Source organism: Heterodontus francisci, unplaced genomic scaffold (assembly GCF_036365525.1).
Source record: "Heterodontus francisci isolate sHetFra1 unplaced genomic scaffold, sHetFra1.hap1 HAP1_SCAFFOLD_58, whole genome shotgun sequence".
Classification (NCBI taxonomy): Eukaryota; Metazoa; Chordata; class Chondrichthyes; order Heterodontiformes; family Heterodontidae; genus Heterodontus; species Heterodontus francisci.
Genome location: NW_027142006.1, coordinates 3,685,150 through 3,705,394, shown reverse-complemented (window position 1 = coordinate 3,705,394; position 20,245 = coordinate 3,685,150).

Genomic DNA, 20,245 nt, shown 5'->3' with positions numbered 1-20,245 from the left:
AGTTGTTGTTGTTTTTGGTCTGGAATGTATTGCTTGAGAGAATGGTGGAAGGAGACTCAATCGTAAGGTTGAAAAGGGAATTTCGATAAATAGTTGAAAGGAAATGAAAGAGCTGCCACAGGCACGATGGGCCGCCCTGGTTGTAGATGTGGTCGTCATCCTTCCTTCTATGTGAGATGATGGACTTGCAGCAAATCCATTGGTGATGGGATAGTTTCCCATGGTGCACTTTGTCCGATAGCTGAAGAGGTCAATCTGTGAGAGGCAGGTTCTTCCACAAGTGCCACATATGAGGTGGGATTATCAGGTGTCGCTGTTTTCCATGTCGGCACCTGCTGTCGAACTGCTGTAGTCACTGATCGTCATGGTGATGCACACACCAGTCCAGGGGTAATATCACCATTTCCCTCTGTTGTTGGCCAGTGTCTCCCATGTGTGAAAATCGATGTTTCGGGCCTTCATGTCCTGCTTGCAGGCATCCTTGAAGTGGGGCTTTGGGCATCCAACTGGTCTTCTGTCTCCGGCGACCTCCCCTTGGGAATGTGTCATCTTCCATCCTGCGAATGTGCCTGAGCCAGCAAAGTCACCTCTGCTTGACGAGTGTGAGCATACTCGGGAGATTTGCTTTTGAAAGCATTGTTACATTTGTGATTTTGTCCAGTGTTTATTTGTGCAGTGTCTCACTGTCTTTTGCACAACTGCCTTGGCTAATTTCAAGTCATATAATGTTCTGGCTGCTGGTTTCATGTTGTGCGTCAGGTCGGTTCTGCTTTTTGCTTCAATAACAGATGTCATCTCTGCTGAGTAGGTGGGGAAGAGACAGTTGCCCACCTCCTTCTGGAATGTGTCTTTGCAAAGCAGGTGTGGAAAGAGATGCAGCGGTTTTTGTTGAGGTTCATCCCAAGCAGCTCTGTAACACAGGAGTCTGTGCTCTACGGGCTGTTCCCAGGGACGCACACTGAGACAAACATCAACTGCTGCTGGAGGACCATCAATTCGGTGAAAGACACTCTTTGGTCTGCCCTAAACAGGCTGGTCTTCCAGCGCAAAAAGTTGTCCACGACCGAGTGTTGCAGACTGGCACATTCCAAGGTCCAGGACTACGTGCTGAGGGACACACTAAAGCTTGGGGTAGCCGCTGCAAAGGCTCAATGGGGAAAGACCATTGTGTAAGTTCCTCCCGCCATAGTGAACTAAGGAACTGGACCCATGGGAAACCACTCAGGCTGTATACACCAAATATGGTTTTGCTGTAAAATGTACATGGCAGGTATAATGGAATGGAAGGGTTGTGAGGCAACTCACTCCTCTATTGAAGAAAACTGATTTATTTCACACTTTTTGAAATGTCATAGAGTCATGGAGAGATACAGCACTAATACAGGCCCTTTGGCCCACCGAGTCTGTGCTGACCACCAACCACCCATTTACACTAATCCTACATTAATCCCATATTCCCTACCACATCCCCACCTTCCCTCAATTCTGCGACCAGCTACCTACACTCGGGGCAATGTACAATGGCCAATTTACCTATCAACCTGCAAGTCTTTGGCTGTGGGAGGAAACCAGAGCACCCGGCGGAAACCCACGAGGTCACAGGGAGAACTTGCAAACTCCACACAGGCAGTACCCAGAACTGAACCCGGGTCGCTGGAGCTGTGAGGCTGCAGTGTTTTTTTCCAGATTTTTATGAATAAAGTATATTTTGGAAAAACAAAATTCTTAATGAAGTAGGCGCAGTCGATGGGTGCACCTCCTTCACTATCTTTCACCGCCACCCTAACGGTGTTACGCACCCCCTGGCCTGGATCTCTGGTGTTGGTTGCAGCCATTTTTACTTGACGTTTTCCTGGGACAAGTACTAAATCCTCAACTGACAGGGAAACCACCACCACGGTAGATCTATAATCCCAAAGGGCGGAATGCCCTAAATACGGTGCTGAAACCACCTCCCACCCCCAAAAAACACAAAAACAGCACCTGCATTATCAAACGCCACTGATCACGGTCTCTCCCCTGCCAGCTAAGTCCAAGCATTGAGGTGGAGAAGTGCGTACTTGGAGCTGCGAAGAAACGAGCAGGAGTGTTTATAGCAAAAAATATTTGGGAGCAGAAACACTGTCCAGCAACAGCTAGTAAATTCTATTTTTGATTCATATAATCAGGGGTGAGTGCAAAAGCAGACCCCCAACTATCACAAATTCTGCAGTTGAGTATCCCACATTTGAAGACATCGCAGGCATCAGCAAACCCACAGTGCAATAGGTTAGCCTCATCCTGGGAGAACTTTTTTCTTTATTTCCAAAATATACTTTATTCATAAAAATCTGTAAAAATTACATTCCCAAACAGTTTAAAACAGCATCAAGTCAAAAAATACAAACAGTGCAAAGGTGATCAGTTTCCTTCTATACAATCATGAGTTGCCTCACAACTCTTCCATTTCATTGTCATTTTACATTTACAGCACACAGAATTTTCCCGATACAGTTCGAGGGGTTTCCCATGGATCCAGCCCCTCAGTTCAGCTTGGTGGGGGGACCTTACACTGTGGCCTTTCCCCATTGAGCCTTTGCTGCGGCTGCCCCAAGCTTAAGTGCATCCCTCAGCACGTCAGCACGTAGTCCTGGACCTTGAAACGTGCCAGTCTGCAACATTCCGTCACAGACAACTCTTTGCAGTGGAAGACCAGCAAGTTTCTGGCAAACCAAAAGGCATCTCCCGCTGAATTGATAGTCCTCCAAGCAGTTGATGTTTGTATCAGTGTGCGTCCCTGGGAACAGTCTATCGAGCACAGACTCCTGTGTTATCAAGCTGCTTGGAATAAACCATGACAAAAACCACTGTATTGCTTTGAACTTTTTTTTTAATTTCCAAAATATACATTATTCATAAAAATCTGCAAAAATTACATTGCCAAACAGTTTCAAACAGCACCAAAAAATACAAACATTGCAAGGGAGATCAGTTCCCTTCCATACTATCATGAGTTTCTTCACAACCCTTCCATTTCACTATTGTTATGCCAATTACAGTTTCACATTTACAGCAAAAGAAAATATCAACAAAACAGTTCAACGGGTTTCCCATGGATCCTGCCCCTCAATTCAGCTTGGTGGGAGGAACCTTACTTTTTTTTATTTCCAAAATATACTTTATTCATAAAAATCTGTAAAAATTACATTGCCAAACAGTTTCCAAACAGCACCAAATAATACAAACATTGCAAGGGAGATCAGTTTCCTTCAATACTGTCATGAGTTTCTTCCCAACCCTTCTGTTTCACAATTGTCATGTCAATTACAGCTTTACATTGACAGCAATTGAGAATATTAACGATACAGTTCGAGGGGTTTCCCATTGATCCAGCCCCTCAGTCCAGCTTGGTGGGGGAACCTTACACTGTGGTCTTTCCCCATTGAGCCTTTGCTGCGGCTGCCCCAAGCTTCAGTGCGTCCCTCAGCACGTAGTCCTGGACCTTGGAATGTGCCAGTCTGCAACATTCGGTGGTGGACAACTCTTTGCACTGGAAGACCAGCAAGTTTCGGGCAGACCAAAGGGCGTCTTTCACCGAATTGATAGTCCTCCAGCAGCAGTTGATGTTTGTCTCGGTGTGCGTCCCTGGGAACAGCCCGTAGAGCACAGACTCCTGTGTTACAGAGCTGCTTGGGATGAACCTTGACAAAAACCACTGCATCTCTTTCCACACCTGCTTTGCAAAGGCACATTCCAGGAGGAGGTGAGCGACCGTCTCTTCCCCATCACAGCCAACGCGGGGGCATTGTGCGGAGGGGCGAGACTTTGGTTGTGCATGAAGGATCTGACGGGGAGGGCCCTTCTCACCACCAGCCAAGCTACGTCTTGGTGCTTGTTTGAAAGTTCTGGTGATGAGGCATTCCGCCAAATGGCTTTGACGGTCTGCTCGGGGAACCATCCGACATGATCCACCGTTTCCTTTTCCCGTAGGGCCTTGAGGACATTCCGTGCAGACCACTGCCTGATGGATCGGTGGTCAAAAGTGTTTTCCCGCAGAAACTGCTCCACGAAGGATAGGTGGTACGGCACTGCCCAACTGCATGGAGCGTTCCGCGGCAATGTGACCAGGCCCATCCTTCGCAACACCGGGGACAGATAGAACCTCAGCACGTAGTGACACTTGGAGTTTGCGTACTGGGGATCTACACACAGCTTGATGCAGCCGCACACGAAGGCGGTCATCAGGATGAGGGCCACGTTGGGTACATTTTTCCCGCCCTTGTCCAGAGATTTGAACATCGTGTCCCTCCGGACCCGGTCCATTTCCCTGCTGCTGGAGGACCATCAATTTGGTGATGGACACTCTTTGGTCTGCACGAAATCTGCTGGTCTTGCAGCGCAAAAAGTTGTCCACGACCGAGTTTTGCAGACTGGCACATTCCAAGGTCCAGGACTAAATGCTGAGGGACGCACTTTTATTAAGGTTGTTAAGATAAAGGTTCTTTCTCTTCAAAGGTGATCAGATGGCGAGAGAGAGACAGAGGGAAATGTCCCGACTCCAGAAAAGAATGCAAAATCTGCTCTGGGCGCAGTCGATGGGAGTCGAGGTCAAGGAGGACTTCCAAGAGGTGAAGAACCAGCAGGCCTCGCTCTTTGCCACGGAGGCCTCCAAGATCATCTTCCGGTCCAGAGTCCTCTCCATTGAGCAGGATGAGACGTGCTCACGTTTCTTCTTCCAAAATGTACACAGAGAGAGCTCTGTTATCAGCAGCTTGAAGGAACAGGATGGCTCAGTAACGTCTTTGCAATCCAACACAGCGGCACAGTGGCGCAGTGGTTAGCACCTCAGCTTCACAGCTCCAGTGACCCGGGTTCAATTCTGGAGACTGCCTGTGTGGAGTTTGCAAGTTCTCCCTGTGTCGGCGTCGGTTTTCTCCGGGTGCTCCGGTTTCCTGCCAAATGACTTGCAGGTTGGTAGATAAATTGGCCATTATAAATTGCCCCTAGTATAGGTAGGTGGTAGGGAAATATAGGAACAGGTAGGAATATGGGATTAGTATAAATGGGTGGTTGATGGTCGGCACAGACTCGGTGGGCCGAAGGGCCTGTTTCAGTGCTGTATCTCTAAAAAATATTAAGGATCAGCAAATCCTTTAATGCTGGGCTGTGAGACGCGAAGCCCACAGACAGCACGGCTTCCCAGTTCTTCCTGTCATCTATCACAGAGGTCTTGGATGACAGCAGGAGGGAGAGACTGGACAAGCCGCGAACTCTGGACGAGCTGACAAAGGCCATCAGGTCCATCGAGACGAGTACATCTCCCGCAAGCGACGGCTTACCGGTTGAGTTGTATTTGGTCCTGTGGGACTGGGTCGGCCCAGACCTGCTGAAAGTATACGACAGTATGCTCGTGGCCGGCAGCATGTCAGAATCCATGAGGAAAGGCGTCATCACCCTCATCTGCAAGTGGAAGGGGGTGAGGGCGGAAATCAGAAATTGGCGGCCCATCTCACTGCTTAATGTAGATTACAAGATTCTGTCCAAAGTCATCGCCAGTCGAGTCAAGTCTGCTCTGGAGCAGGTGATTCACCCTGACCAGGCCTGCACTGTACTCAGCAGGAAGCTCTCTGATAGTCTCACACTACTCAGGGATATGGACATCTGCCTCATCAGCTTGGACCAGGAGAAGATTTTTGACGGGATATTGCACACATTCATGATGGACGTGCTCTCCAAAATGGGGTTTGGGGAGGGAATCTGCAATTGGTTCAAACTGCTTTACACAAACATCAGTAGTGCAGTCTCAATCAATGGGTGGGAATCATAAAGTTTCCTGATCCAATCTGGAGTCAGACAGGGCTGTCCTCTCTCCCCTGTCTTGTCTGATTGCTGTATCGAACCTTTTGCAGAGTCCATTAGGAAGGATGCAGGCATAAGAGGGGTGACAATCCCAGTCAGTGGACGCACTCAGGTAAAAGCCTCCCTGTACATGGACAATGTTGCTGTCTTCTGCTCGGATCCACCATCCCCTCGCAGACAGATGAGCAGCTGCGACCAGTTCGAACCAAAGTCAACTATGGCAAGAGTGAGGCCATGTTCTTTGGGAACCGGGCCGACCGATCCTTTGTCCCCTTCACCATCAGGTCAGACTACCTGAAGGTGCTGGGGATACGGTTCGGAAGGGCCGGGGCCTGCTCCAAAACCTGGAAGGAGTGAGTGACCAGGGTGCACAATAAACTGAGTGTGTGCGAGCAGCGATCTCTCTCCATTGTGGGTAAGAAAATGGTCATCAGGTGCGAGGTACTCTCGTTGTTGCTGTACGTGGCGCAGGTCTGGCCCATACCCCACTCCTGCACTGTGGCAGTCACCCGAGCCATTTCCCGCTTTATCTGGAGATCTAAAATGGACCAGGGCGGGAGGGACACGATGTTCAAATCTCTGGACAAGGGCGGGAAAAATGTACCCAACGTCGCCCGCATCCTGATGACCACCTTCGTGTGCAGCTGCACCAAGCTGTGTGTAGAGCCCCAGTACACAAACACCAAGTGTCACTATGTGCTGAGGTTTTATCTGTCCCCGGTGTTGCGAAGGATGGGGCTGGTCACATTGCCGCGGATCGCTTCATCCAGTTGGACTGTGCAGTACCAGCTATCCTTCGTGGGAATGTTTCTGAGGGAAAACAGCTTTGACCACCAATCCATCAGGCACTGGTCTGCACGGAATGTTCTCAAGGCCCTACGGGAAAAGGAGATGGTGGATCCGGTCGGATGGTTCCCCGAGCAGACTGCCAAAGTCATTTGGCAGAATGCCTCATCACCAGAACTTTCAAACAAGCACCAAGATGTAGCTTGGCTGGTGGTAAGAAGAGCCCTTCCTGTCAGATCCTTCCTGCATGCCCGAAGTCTCGCCCCCTTCACATGCGGCCCTCGAGGTGGCTGCGGTGGGGAAGAGGCAGTTGCCCACCTCCTTCTGGAATGTGTCTTTGCAAAGCAGGTGTGGAAAGAGATGCAGTGGCTTTTGTCGAGGTTCATCCCAAGCAGCTCTGTAACACAGGAGTCTGTGCTCTACGGGCTGTTCCCAGGGATGCACACCGAGATAAACATTAACTGCTGCTGGAGGACCATCAATTTGGTGATAGACACTCTTTGGTCTGCCCGAAACCTGCTGGTCTTGCAGCGCAAAGAGTTGTCCACGACCGGGTTTTGCAGACTGGCACATTCCAAGGTCCAGGACTACGTGCTGAGGGACGCACTAAAGCTTGGGGTAGCCACTGCAAAGGCTCAATGGGGAAAGACCACTGTGTAAGGTCCCCCCGCCATAGTGAACTGGGCAGCTGGACCCATTGGAAACCCTTGTGCTGTATACACCAGTTATGGGTTTGCTGTAAAATGTCCATGTCAGGTAAAATGGAGTGGAAGGGTTGTGAGGCAACTCACTCCTGTATTGAAGAAAACTGATTTCCTTTGCACTTTTTGGAATGTCAACTTGGTGCTGTTTTGAACTGTTGTATAATGCATTTTTTACAGATTTATATGAATAAAGCATATTTTTAGGAATAAAAACCTGGGGATTCATATGCATAGTTCTTTGAAGGTGGCAGGACACATTGAGAAAGTAGTTAGCAAAGCATATGGGATCTTGGGCTTCATAAATAGAGGTACTGAGCACAAAAGTAGGGAAGTTATGCTGAACCTGTATAAATTTCTAGTTGGGCCACAACCAGAGAATTGCATCCAGTTCTGGTCAACACACTTTTGGAGGGATGTGAGTGTCCTTGAGAGGGTGGAGGAGATTTAACAGAATGGTTCCAGACATGAGGGATTTTAGCTGTAAGGTTAGGTTGGAGAAGCGGGAGTTGTTCTCCTTGCAGCAAAGGAGATTGAGGGGAGATTTGATAGACATGTACAAGATTATAATAAATATGACAGGTTTAGATAACTTACAGGGCGATGGGGATAGAGCGGGGGAATGGGACTGAATGGATTGATTTACATGGGCTTGATGGGCAAAATTACTTCCTGTACTGTAGTGACTCCAGGACTCAATGACTCTCTCTCCTTCTCTCTCTCTCTCTCTCTCTCTCTCTCTCTCTCTGTCTATCGCTTTACCTCTCTCTGCCTCTCTCTCTCTATCTGTCTTTAGCTGGTCCTCTAACTTTCTATTGCACTCTCTCTCTCTTTTCTTTCACTCTCTCTCTCTCCATTACACACATATTTGTCAATCACATGTCAAAGAAGGAAGCGTAATGAAGGAATGGCTGCGCCCTTGAAAATGTTTCCAGCAGAATAGTTAAATGTTTAAAGTTTCTGTAGGGAGTTTGACCTGAGATGGTGAGACACAAGGATGTGAGGTTATTAAAGTCTTCACCAAATGTAATAGGGAATAATTTTCTTCACTGGTGAACCCAAAGGAACAAATATGGCACAAGAATGAGAAAAGTCAGAGGATTGAGAAACATCCAATGGTTCTTCACATATTCAAGTCAGCAGACCCACAGAAAAACAGTAGGTTGAGAGTTCAGATCCAGTGATAGACTGGACAAATATCGAGCCAGTGCTTTTTTCTTTATAAACCTGACATCTGTCCACTTGGCTATTGCACCTCGTCTCGATGTATCTGATAATACTGATACTATTTGTATTCCACAGTTGCTTTGAAATCACAGGCAATATAAATGGATTGGGAATGTCAATGGTCAGGAACCATTAATGGATTGGGAAAGTCAATGGACTGGAAAATATCAGTGGATTGGGAAATTCTATAGACTGAGTTATTTCAATGGATTGGGAGAGTTCAGTACATTGTGAAACATCAATGGATTAGGAAACAGGAATTAAAGGGACAGATGGAGTTCAACCTGGAAAAGTGTGAAGTGATTCATTTTGGAAGGTCGAATTTGAATGCAGAATACAGGCTTAAAGACAGGATGCTTGGGAGTGTGGAGGAACAGAGGGATCTTGGGGTCCATGTCCATAGATCGCTCAAAGTTGCCACCCAAGTTGATAGGGTTGTTAAGAAGGCGTATGGTGTGTTGGCTTTCATTAACAGGGGGATTGAGTTTAAGAGCCGCGAGGTTATGCTGCAGCTCTATAAAGCCCTGGTTAGACCACACTTGGAATATTGTGTTCAGTTCTGGTCGCCTCATTATAGGAAGGATGTGGAAGCTTTAGAGAGGGTGCAGAGGAGATTTACCAGGATGCTGCCTGGACTGGAGGGTATGTTTTACGAAGAAAGGTTGAGGTTGCTAGGGCTTTTCTCATTGGAACAAAGAAGGATAAGAGGTGACTTGATAGAGGGGTACAAGATGATGAGAGGCATAGATAGAGTGGATAGCCAGAGACTTTTTCCCAGGGCAGAACATTATACAGAATCATTTCATGGGGGACCCCAGTGTGAATTGTAGACAGGTGGGTCAGTTTTAACTTTCAAAGTAACACAGAAGCAAAATACTGCAGATGCTGGAAATCTGAAATAAAAACAGAAAATGCTGGAAATACTCAGCAGGTCTGGCAGCATCTGTGGAGAGAGAAACAGAGTTAACGTTTCTGGTCTGTGACCTTTCATCTGAACGGGGCTGAAATTGTCTGTGGAACAGAAACGATGGGCCAAGTGGCCTCTTTCTGTGCCTTCAACTTTCTCTGACTCTGTGATTCCATGAGATTGTGGAATCAATTTCAGGGTCGATGACATTGCACTCTGTAAGGATAGGAAGATGGAGATTATTAAGTACAGTGCAAAAATATAGATGCTTTTACATTATTTTAATCAAAATTGATTTAAATTTTGTGCTCACGAATCCTATCTTTTGATCACAATGACACTGATAACAATGGAAAAAGCAAGACTTGCATTTCACGACCACAGGACGTTGCAAAGTGTTTTACAGCCAATGAAGGACTTTCCAAGTGTAGTCACTGTAGTCATGCAGGAAACATGGTGGCCAATGTGCGCACAGCAAGCTCCCAGAAACAACAATGTGATAAAAACGAGATAATCTGTTTGTTAGTGATGTTGATTCAGGGTTAAACAATGACCAGCACTCCAGAAATAATTCCCCTTCTATTCTCTGAAATAGTGCCATGGTACCTTTAACATCCACCTGAGAGGGCAGAGGGATCCTCAGTTTTCTGTTTCACCTGAAAAACAGCATTTCTGATAGTGCAGCACTGCCTTAGTACTGTACTGGAGTGTCAGCCATTTTTAAAGGGCTGTTAGTCCTACTGGAAAATATTTATTGGAAGATTAAATGAAATGAAATAAATACATTGCTTTTGCCTCTCTCCCATCCCCCCAATAACAGTTAAATTAATTATTTGCCCTTTCCTTCCCAAAACCTACCTTTACCATCTGACCTTCCACCCAAAACTGCACAAACTGTAAACTATAACCCTTCCCACCATCCCAAACACCCATGACATTAATTTGACTCCGTCCCCCCACCCTCACACTGAGAAACTTACCTTCTGCGCCCTCCCCATCAGTGTTGCACCTCATTTCCCCGGATGGGGCTCCGAAGGCACGGCAGTGCCAGTCACTGGGCTGAAGATCGCAGCAGGATATCAGGAAGTGATGGGATAATAATTAATGCAGGTTTGTGGTCCCGTTGCCGAGCGGTGGGGGTCCCCCACAAGGCCTAGCCGTCGCCGGCAATATTGAGCCAGGCCCTGCCGGCGTTGAGGTCCGTGGCGGGCCTCATCCGGGGCCATCTTCAAGCGGCTCCCACCCCACCCCCACCACAGATCTTGACGTCGAGGGATCTAGAGAATCCAGCCCATTGTTTCTGTCAATCTCAACTCCACAAGGATTTGCCTGTTAATTGTAGAAAAATTAAAGCTCAATAACCTTTTGATAAAAGGGGGTTCAAATCCATTTCCAAACAAATGATAGTTCTCATTGTATCTAGAACATGTTTTCTGACATACAAACATACCAATTAGGAGCAGGAGTAGACCACTCGGCCCCTCGAGTCTGCTCCACCATTCAATAAGATCATGACTGATCTGATTGCAACCTCAACTCCACATTCCCACCTGCCCCCGATAACCTTTCACCCCCTTGTTTATCAAGAATCTATCTACCTCTGTCTTAAAATATTTCAGAATTTCTGTCGTACAGCAACTTTCACTTTGTTTCCTGGATTTCACCTGAGAAATGTATTTCCACACTTTGGATATCCTGTACTTCATTAATGTTTTTGCTCTCTCGGGATCTCCCTTTAATTATATTCACCGCTGGTATTTTACTGCCACACACTGACTGAAAGTGTCCCATCTTTCTGCAGGAAAAACACTCAGCTTCTTTGGCGAGGCAGTTTTCCCACTTGTGTCTCTCTCGGCCACACCTACTGCAATTGGTTGCAGCTACCACTAGATGCTCTTCCCGTCTTTCTTGTCTTTTACCACTAATTTTTCCTTTTGCTTTCTTAACAAATTCAATTGAGTCTGCAACTCTCGAGATCAGACTCTCCCTGTCCCCTCGGACAACGGATTGGTTAAACTTTCTAACCTCTGTTTGTCTGCTCAATTGAAACTCTTTCGTTAATGTGAGATCAGCCCTGGACTGTAGATGATCTGAAAGGGTGTTGTCTAATACCCCGAACATAATCCTGTCTCCATTCAGCTCTTCTCTTAAGTTGCTGTATTCACAATCCTCCGTGAGATTGTACAAGTCATTGATAAATGAATGAATACTCTCCCCTTTCTGTTTTGTATGCTTATTAAATTCAAAGTGATTCCTGACAATGCAGCAGCCAGCCGACGTCATCAGAGCGCTCCAAGCTCGCACATGCACAAACAGTCTCCTGCGCTCTGAGATGCTGTGCATGCTCAGCCTACGTCTTCCAGGACAAAGTGGCGCATGTGCGGGAAAACTCTCTCCCCCCACTCGGCCACTCACTCCAGGCCGCTCGCTGCCCGCTCCTTGCTACCCCGCTCCCACGACCTCCGGCCACTTGCTACCCCCCCACCCCCGCACTGCCCTCTCTCCGTCCACTCACGCCCCGCTTCCCCCCCACGTCCCTCCAGACACTAGCTCTAAGCCATGCTGCTTCCCTCCTCTCGGCCTCTCGCTCCAACATTCGATCATTCTTCCCCGCACCACCCGATAAAGCAAGGCGAGCCTCGAGGGGTGATGGGGCAATGTTGGAGCGAGTGGCCGAGAGGAGGGAAGCGGCAGAGCCCAGGGCCTTGAGTGTGAGCGGCCAGAGAGCAGGATGGGGGTGGTGGTGGGGGAAGCGGGGAGTGAGCAGTCAGAGAGTGGGATGGGGGGAAACGGGGAATGATCGTCCGGAGAATGGGATGGCACTGTATAGAGGGGATTTGAGGAAAAAATCTAGATGACCACTCAAAACGCCACAGAATACAAGGCTACGGCCATGTGCTGGAAAATGGAATTAGAATAGATCGGTACTTGATGGCCGGCACGGACATGATGGTCGAAGGGCCTGTTTCTGTGCTGTATAACTCTATGACTCTATGAAACTTCACTGAATTACAGAGGGTGTGCAGCACTGTCAGGGGTGCTGTCCTTCTGATGAGACTTCAAACAGCACAACGTTCTCCGAGTATCAACCAAAACATGTCCATTCTGTAGATATGTGCCATATTTGCTTCTGAAACGACAGTCACTGCTCCGAAAGTAATTCACTTTAGGTGAATTAAGATGACTTGGTACTGTATAACTGGCGAATGCTCAGGAGGGAGCAGGGGATTGTTGGGGGTGGGATGGAGGCGGCGACGGCAACCTTTGAAAGTCTTTTTGGGTCGAAGTTGTTTTCTATGACACATTGAATTGCACCATCTTTAATCCTGGCAGCTGCCTGAATGTCACAGACAGTGATGTTTCAGTGGAAGAGGCTGCATTTGCGCATGTCCTAGTACAGCACCACCTGGTGGTTGCGTTGTCAGCAAATGCAGCGTTTTAAATTTGGCTCCACGATGACATTTTATTCCTGAATTAAAATAGGTCTTGAGTGCCTTAATAACTTCTTCACACGTAACCTTCTGTTCTTCATGAGGATGTTGCATCCACACTCCCTCCATTGCATACAATAGCGTACTGACCTGCTCCATGTCTGGCTTCTGCACGAGACCCGATGCAGTACGATCCATTGCAAACCTCTGGAACCATCTCGGCCACTCCTCGGCTTGGTTCAGTCCAGTGACCTTTTCAAAGTTCTCCGGTAGAGGCAAAGATTTCTCCATCTTCACTTTGGTTTTCTGTGGCCCCCATATAATATTCTGATATCTGTCAAGTCTTAGTACAGAATTTATAAGAGTCTGATGGCTAAAATAACCTGAGTTTACTCTACATTTCTTGCATGGAAGGTTTCATCGACAACTCTCCATGAGGTGCCGTACAGATTATATTACATCACTTCCTGTGATGATGTACACAGTCTATTTACATAATCTGCCCAGTAACAACCCAATGTCCACTCAATTATATTATTGTTCAGATGTGAGAAAAGCTGAGGATGGGAATGGAACGTCTGAATGAAGATTTCATGATGCTGATGATGTAAATGAGGATCTGTTACCCATTCCACAATCCCTCTTTATTTCTGTGCATGTTTCTCGATGCTGTTTCAACCAAATTGAAAAAGAATCACAAATCCTGCTCTGGAGCCTCAGGTACTAATTACCCAGAGGCATGGTTGCCAATTGGTCAGGCGTCAGTTTCGTAAAGTGAAGATCACGGGTTCAATCTTCCTCCATGCCTTGTGATTAGTTTCTCATCTTAAATGTGATGTTTTCCTGAAGGATGCCCATTGCATTTGTTTTCCGCTGATTGTTTCAACCATCTGGAAATCAGTGTCCTGTTGCACTTCATCCTGGACACTGGGAAGAACATGAGAAGTAGCCACATGGTCCCTCGAGCCTTCTCTGCCATTAATAGAGTGAAAATATCTGAGGTCCAAGCACTGAACCTTATTACTGTGCATATGCTGGATATTTAACAGAGCTATTCTATTAATCCCACATCCCGCACTCCTGTCCTTTCCCTCATTGCCCTGTTATATTTTCCATGTCAGGTATTTATCCAATTCCATTTAGAGTTACCATTGAATCTGCTTCCACTGACCTTTCAGGATTGCATTCCAGACCAGAACAACACACTGCTGAAAAAACAATCTCCTCATCACAACACAGTGGTGCACAGTGGTGCAGTGCTTCGCACCGCAGCTTCACAGCTCTGGGGACCAGGGTTTGATTCTGGGTACTGTCTGTGCGCAGTTTGCAAGTTCTTCCTATGACCTTCTGGGTTTTCGCCGGGTGCTCTGGTTTCCTCCCACTGCCAAAAACTTGCAGGTGGTAGGTAAATTGGCTGTTGTAAATTGCCCCTAGTGTAGGTAGGTGGTAGGGAATATGGGATTACTGTAGGGTTATTATAAATGGGTGGTTGTTGGTCGGCACAGACTAGGTGGGCCGAAGGGCCTGTTCCAGTGCTGTATTTCTAAATAAATAAACTCTCATTATTTAGCCAATTACTTTAAATGTGTTTCCTCTGGTTACTGACCCTTCTGACACTGGCAACATTTTCTCCTTCTTCACTCGATCAAAACTCTTCAGGATTTGCATTTCCTGCTGCCTTTGCTGATATAACAAGGCTGAGCATACATCACCAAAAGGAATATAATAAAAGCAAAATACTGCGGATGCTGGAAATCTGAAACAAAAACAAGAAATGCTGGATTCACTCAGCAGGTCTGGCAGCATCTGTGGAAAGAGAAGCAGAGTTAACGTTTCGGGTCAGTGACCCTTCTTCGGAACTTACAAATATTAGAAAAGTCACAGATTATAAACAAGTGAGGTGGGGGTTGGGCAAGAGATAACAAAGGAGAAGGTGCAGATTGGACCAGGCCACATAGCTGACCAAAAGGTCACGGAGCAAAGGCAAACAATATGTTAATGGTGTTTCGAAAGACAAAGCATTAGTACAGATTAGGTGTGAATATACTGAATATAGAACATCTGCAAGTGCAAACCTGAAGAAAAACAACCTGAAAAAAACAGTGGGTAAGCAAACTGAACAAACTAAGATGAAATGAAATAAATGCAAAAAAAGATTGTAAAAAATGTAAAAAGGAATGCAAAAAAAAGGAAGAAAAAATAACTAAAAATGACTAAAAATGAAAGTAAAGTGGGGGGCTGTCATGCTCTGAAATTATTGAACTCAATGTTCAGTCCGGCAGTCTGTAGTGTGCCTAATCGGTAGATGAGATGCTGTTCCTCGAGCTTGCGTTGATGTTCACTGGAACACTGCAGCAATCCCAGGACAGAGATGTGAGCATGAGAGCAGGGGGGAGTGTTGAAATGGCAAGCAATCGGAAGCTCAGGGTCCTGCTTGCGGACTGAGTGGAGATGTTCCGCAAAGCGGTCACCCAGTCTGCGCTTGGTCTCCCCAATGTAGAGGAGACCACACTGACCAAAAGGAATATGATTGGCTATGAATCACATTTATCCTTCCTGTCAATCTGATGTGGATCGTGTATTTTCCCGGAACCAAACAACCTGAGCAGCAAGTGTGGGTTCCAGTGATTCCCACCGCTCTGAGAGAGAGAGGATGCGTTAATGAACCAGATGGAAGAAAGGAGTGAGATAGAGAGTAAAATAGCCCTGGTCTGTTCCTACTAACCCCCCGACACCCGACTTAAAATGGCATCATTTTCTCCTGCTTCTGCACATTCTAATCCATTGATGTTTGCAAACCTTTCATCTGTCCCTTTAATTCCTGTTTCCTAATCCATTGATGTTTCACAATATCCCAATCCATTGATATAACTCAGTCCATAGAATTTCCCAATCCAGATATTTTCCAGTCCATTGACTTTCCCAATCCATTAATGGTTCCTGACCATTGACATTCCCAATCCATTTATATTGCCTGTGATTTGAAAGCAACTGTGGAATACAAATAGTATCAGTATTATCAGATACATCGAGACGAGGTGCAATAGCCAAGTGGACAGATGTTGGGTTTATAAAGAAAAAAGCACTGGCTCGATATTTGTCCAGTCTATCACTGGATCTGAACTCTCAATCTACTGTATCTCTGTGGGTCTGCTGACTTGTATATGTGAAGATCCATTGGATGTTTCTCAATCCTCTGACTTTTCTCATTCTTGTGCCATATTTGTTCCTTTGGGTTCACCAGTGAAGAAAATTATTTCCCATTACATTTGGTGAAGACTTTAATAACCTCACGTTCTTGTGTCTCACCATCTCAGGTCAAACTCCCTACAGAAACTTTAAACATTTAACTATTCTGCCGGAAACATTTTCAAGGGCGCAGCCATTCCTTCATTATGTTTCCTTCTTTGACATGTGATTCATAAATATGTGTGTAATGGAGAGAGAGAGTGAAAAAAAGAGAGAGAAAGAGAGGGAGAGAGAGTGCAATAGAAAGTTAGAGGACCAGCTAAAGACAGACAGAGAGAGAGAGGCAGAGAGAGGTAAAGCGTTGGACAGAGACAGAGAGAGAGAGAGAGAGAAGCAGAGAGAGTCATTGAGTCATGGAGTCATTTTGCCCATCAAGCCCATGTAAATCAATCCATTCAGTCCCATTCCCCCGCTCTATCCCCATAGCCCTGTAAGTTATCTAAATCTGTCATATTTATTATAATCTTGTACATGTCTATCAAATCTCCCCTCAATCTCTTTTGCTGCAAGGAGGACAACCCCAGCTTCTCCAACCTAACCTTACAGCTAAAATCCCTCATGTCTGGAACCATTCTGGTAAATTTCCTCCACCCTCTCAAGGACACTCACATCCCTCCAAAAGTGTGGTGACTAGAACTGGATGCAATTCTCTGCTTGTGGCCAAGCTAGAACTTTATACAGGTTCAGCATAACTTCCCTGCTTTTGTCCTCAATACCTCTATTTATGAAGCCCAAGATCCCATATGCTTTGCTAACTACTCTCTCAATGTGTCCTGCCACCTTCAAAGAACTATGCACATGAATTCCCAGGTTTTTATTCCTACAAATATACTTCATTCATATAAATCTGTAAAAAAATGCATTCTAAAACAGTTCAAAACAGCACAAGTTGACAGTCCAAAAAGTGCAAAGGTGCTATTGCACCTCGTCTCGATGCATCTGATAATACTGATACTATTTGTATTCCACAGTTGCTTTGAAATCACAGGCAATATAAATGGATTGGGAATGTCAATGGACAGGAACCATTAATGGATTAGGAAAGTCAATGGACTGGAAAATATCTGGATTGGGAAATTCTATGGACTGAGTTATATCAATGGATTGGGATATTGTGAAACATCAATGGATTAGGAAACAGGAATTAAAGGGACAGATGAAAGGTTTGCAAACATCAATGGATTAGAATGGCGCGAACCAGGAGAAAATGATGCCATTTTAAGTCGGGTGTCGGGGGGTTAGTAGGAACAGACCAGGGCTATTTTACTCTCTATCTCACTCCTTTCTTCTATCTGGTTCATTAACTTTTCTTCAATAGAGGGGTGAGTTGCCTCACAACCCTTCCATTCCATTTTACCTGCCATGGACATTTTACAGCAAAATCATATCTGGTGTATACAGCCCGAGGGGTTTCCCATGGGTCCAGTTCCTTAGTTCACTATGGCGGGAGGACCTTACACAGTGGTCTTTCCACATTGAGCCTTTGCAGTGGCTACCCCAAGCTTTAGTGTGTCCCTCAGCATGTAGTCCTGGACCTTGGAATGTGCCAGTCTGCAACACTCGGTCGTGAACAACTCTTTGCGCTGGAAGACCAGCAAGTTAAGGGCAGCCCAAAGAGCTTCTTTCACCAAATTGATGGTCCTCCAGCAGCAGTTGATGTTTATCTCGGTGTGCATCCGTGGGAACAGCCCGTCGAGCACAGACTCCTGTATTACAGAGCTGCTTGGGATAAATCTCGACAAAAACCACTGCATCTGGTTCCACACCTGCTTTGCAAAGACACATTCCAGAAGGAGGTGAGCAACTGTTTCTTCCCCACCTACTCAGCAGAGATGACATCTGTTATTGAAGCAAAAAGCAGAACCGACCTGATGCACAACATGAAACCAGCAGCCAGAACATTATATGACTTGAAATTAGCCAAGGCAGTTGTGCAAAAGACAGTGAGACACTGCGCAAATAAACACTGGACAAAATCACAAATGTCACAATGCTTTCAAAAGCAAATCTCCCGAGTATGCTCACACTCGTCAAGCAGAGGTGACTTTGCTGGCTCAGGCACGTTCGCAGGATGGAAGATGACACATTCCCAAGGGTATTCTGTATGGGGAGGTCGCCGGAGACAGAAGACCAGTTGGATGCCCAAAGCCCCACTTCAAGGATGCCTGCAAGCAGGACATGAAGGCCCGAAACATCGATTTTCACACATGGGAGACACTGGCCAACAACAGAGGGAAATGGTGATATTACCCCTGGACTGGTGTGTGCGTCACCATGACGATCAGTGACTACAGCAGCTTGACAGCAGGTGCCAACATGGAAAACAGCGACACCTGATAATCCCACCTCATATGTGTCACTTGTGGAAGAACCTGCCTCTCACAGATTGACCTCTTCAGCTATCGGACAAAGTGCACCATGGGAAACTATCCCATCGCCAATGGATTTGCTGCACGTCCATCATCTCATGTCGAAGGAAGGATGACGACGACATCTACAACCAGGGCGGCCCATCGTGCCTGTGGCAGCTCTTTCATTTCCTTTCAACGATTTATCGAAATTCGCTTTTCAACCTTACGATTGAGTCTCCTTCCACCATCCTCTCAGGCAATACATTCCAGACCAAAATCAACAACAACTTGTGTGTAAATTTCTAGAGCACCTTTAACGTACGGGAGTGTCGGAAAGCGAAATTTGACCCCGAACCACATAAGACCATATTAGAGCAGATGGCCAAAAGCTTGGTCACAGAAGTAGCTTCCATGAGTGTTTCAAAGGAGGGAAGAGAGGTGGAGAGGCGGAGAGTTCAGGGAGGGAAATCTCAGGCTTCGGGCCTGGACAGCTGATGGCACAGCCGCCAGCGGTGGAGCGATTAAAATCAGCGATGCTCAAAAGACCAGAATTGGAGCAGTGCAGGAATGTCGGGGGGAGTGAACCAAATAAAATCCGGCCCTTTCTATCCCCCTCGCAGCTGACATTCCCACCTAGCTATTTATTATCAATCAATTTCGCTCTTGCAGTTCTATTTCACACCACGAGATGTCAGTCTCATGCCATTTCACAGCTAGCTGCATGCAAGCTTACTTGACTGCCAGTCCAATACTGTGTTGAGTGGACAAGTATCTTCTTCTCTTGCAGTTTCTCCAAATGATAGGTGTTCATTCTTGCCCCTGCACTTCAAAGAAACTGGGAAAAAAACATTCTTAACATTTTCTCACATTCACACACCCATTTACCCCAGTGATAATTCACAACATTTTCTTTGTCCCATCGCCATCTACATAACTTAACATAGTAAAATTAAATTCGTGACAAAGCGCTGGCGACAACATTGTTCTTCCCCAAAATATGTACAATTTTCAAATGATCAGGCTGTAGCAACAAACTCCATCTAAATATTCTAGTATTTTGGTTTTTAAACTTATCCACAAACGTTAATGGGTTATTGTCAGTTTATATTAGTGTTTCTTTATAGTCCTGGCGGACATATACTTTGAAATGTTTGAGAACCAGCAAAAGTCCGAATGTTTCTTTTTCCACAGTGGAATACTTTTTTGATGCCAACTTAGTTTTCTTGAAAAGTACCCTACTGGCTTCTCTATGCCCGATTTGTCATCCTGCAATTGGACTGCACCAACCCCCAGGTCGCTAGAATCGATCGCTATTTTAAAGGGTTTCGCAAAATTTGGAGCAGCCAACACTGGTTTATTAGGTAAGATTGCCTTTAGCGGCGACAGGGAGAGCGAGGTGACAGCTGGGTAAGTGAGTTTACAACTTATATAAACTTATCTTTTTGTTTCGGCAGTTTCTTTTTGCAGCGGCGACAGGGAGAGCGAGGTGGCAGCTGGGTAAGTAAATCCTATATATTTGGGCAGCGGCTGAACCCGAGACCCTACACCTGTAGTGTCTCCCACCCGCCCTCCTCCTCTGACCAAAAAAAAAACGACTCGGTGGTGTGCAGATAAGGTAAGGCTTTTTCTATTTATTTTTTTTTCGTGTGATTGGTAAAAACTTTTCGTTCCTTTTTCATTTATCTAAGTTAAGACTAAGTTAAGCTTAAGATTAAAAATGGCAGGAGGTCTCAGACCCGTGTTATGCTCCTCTTG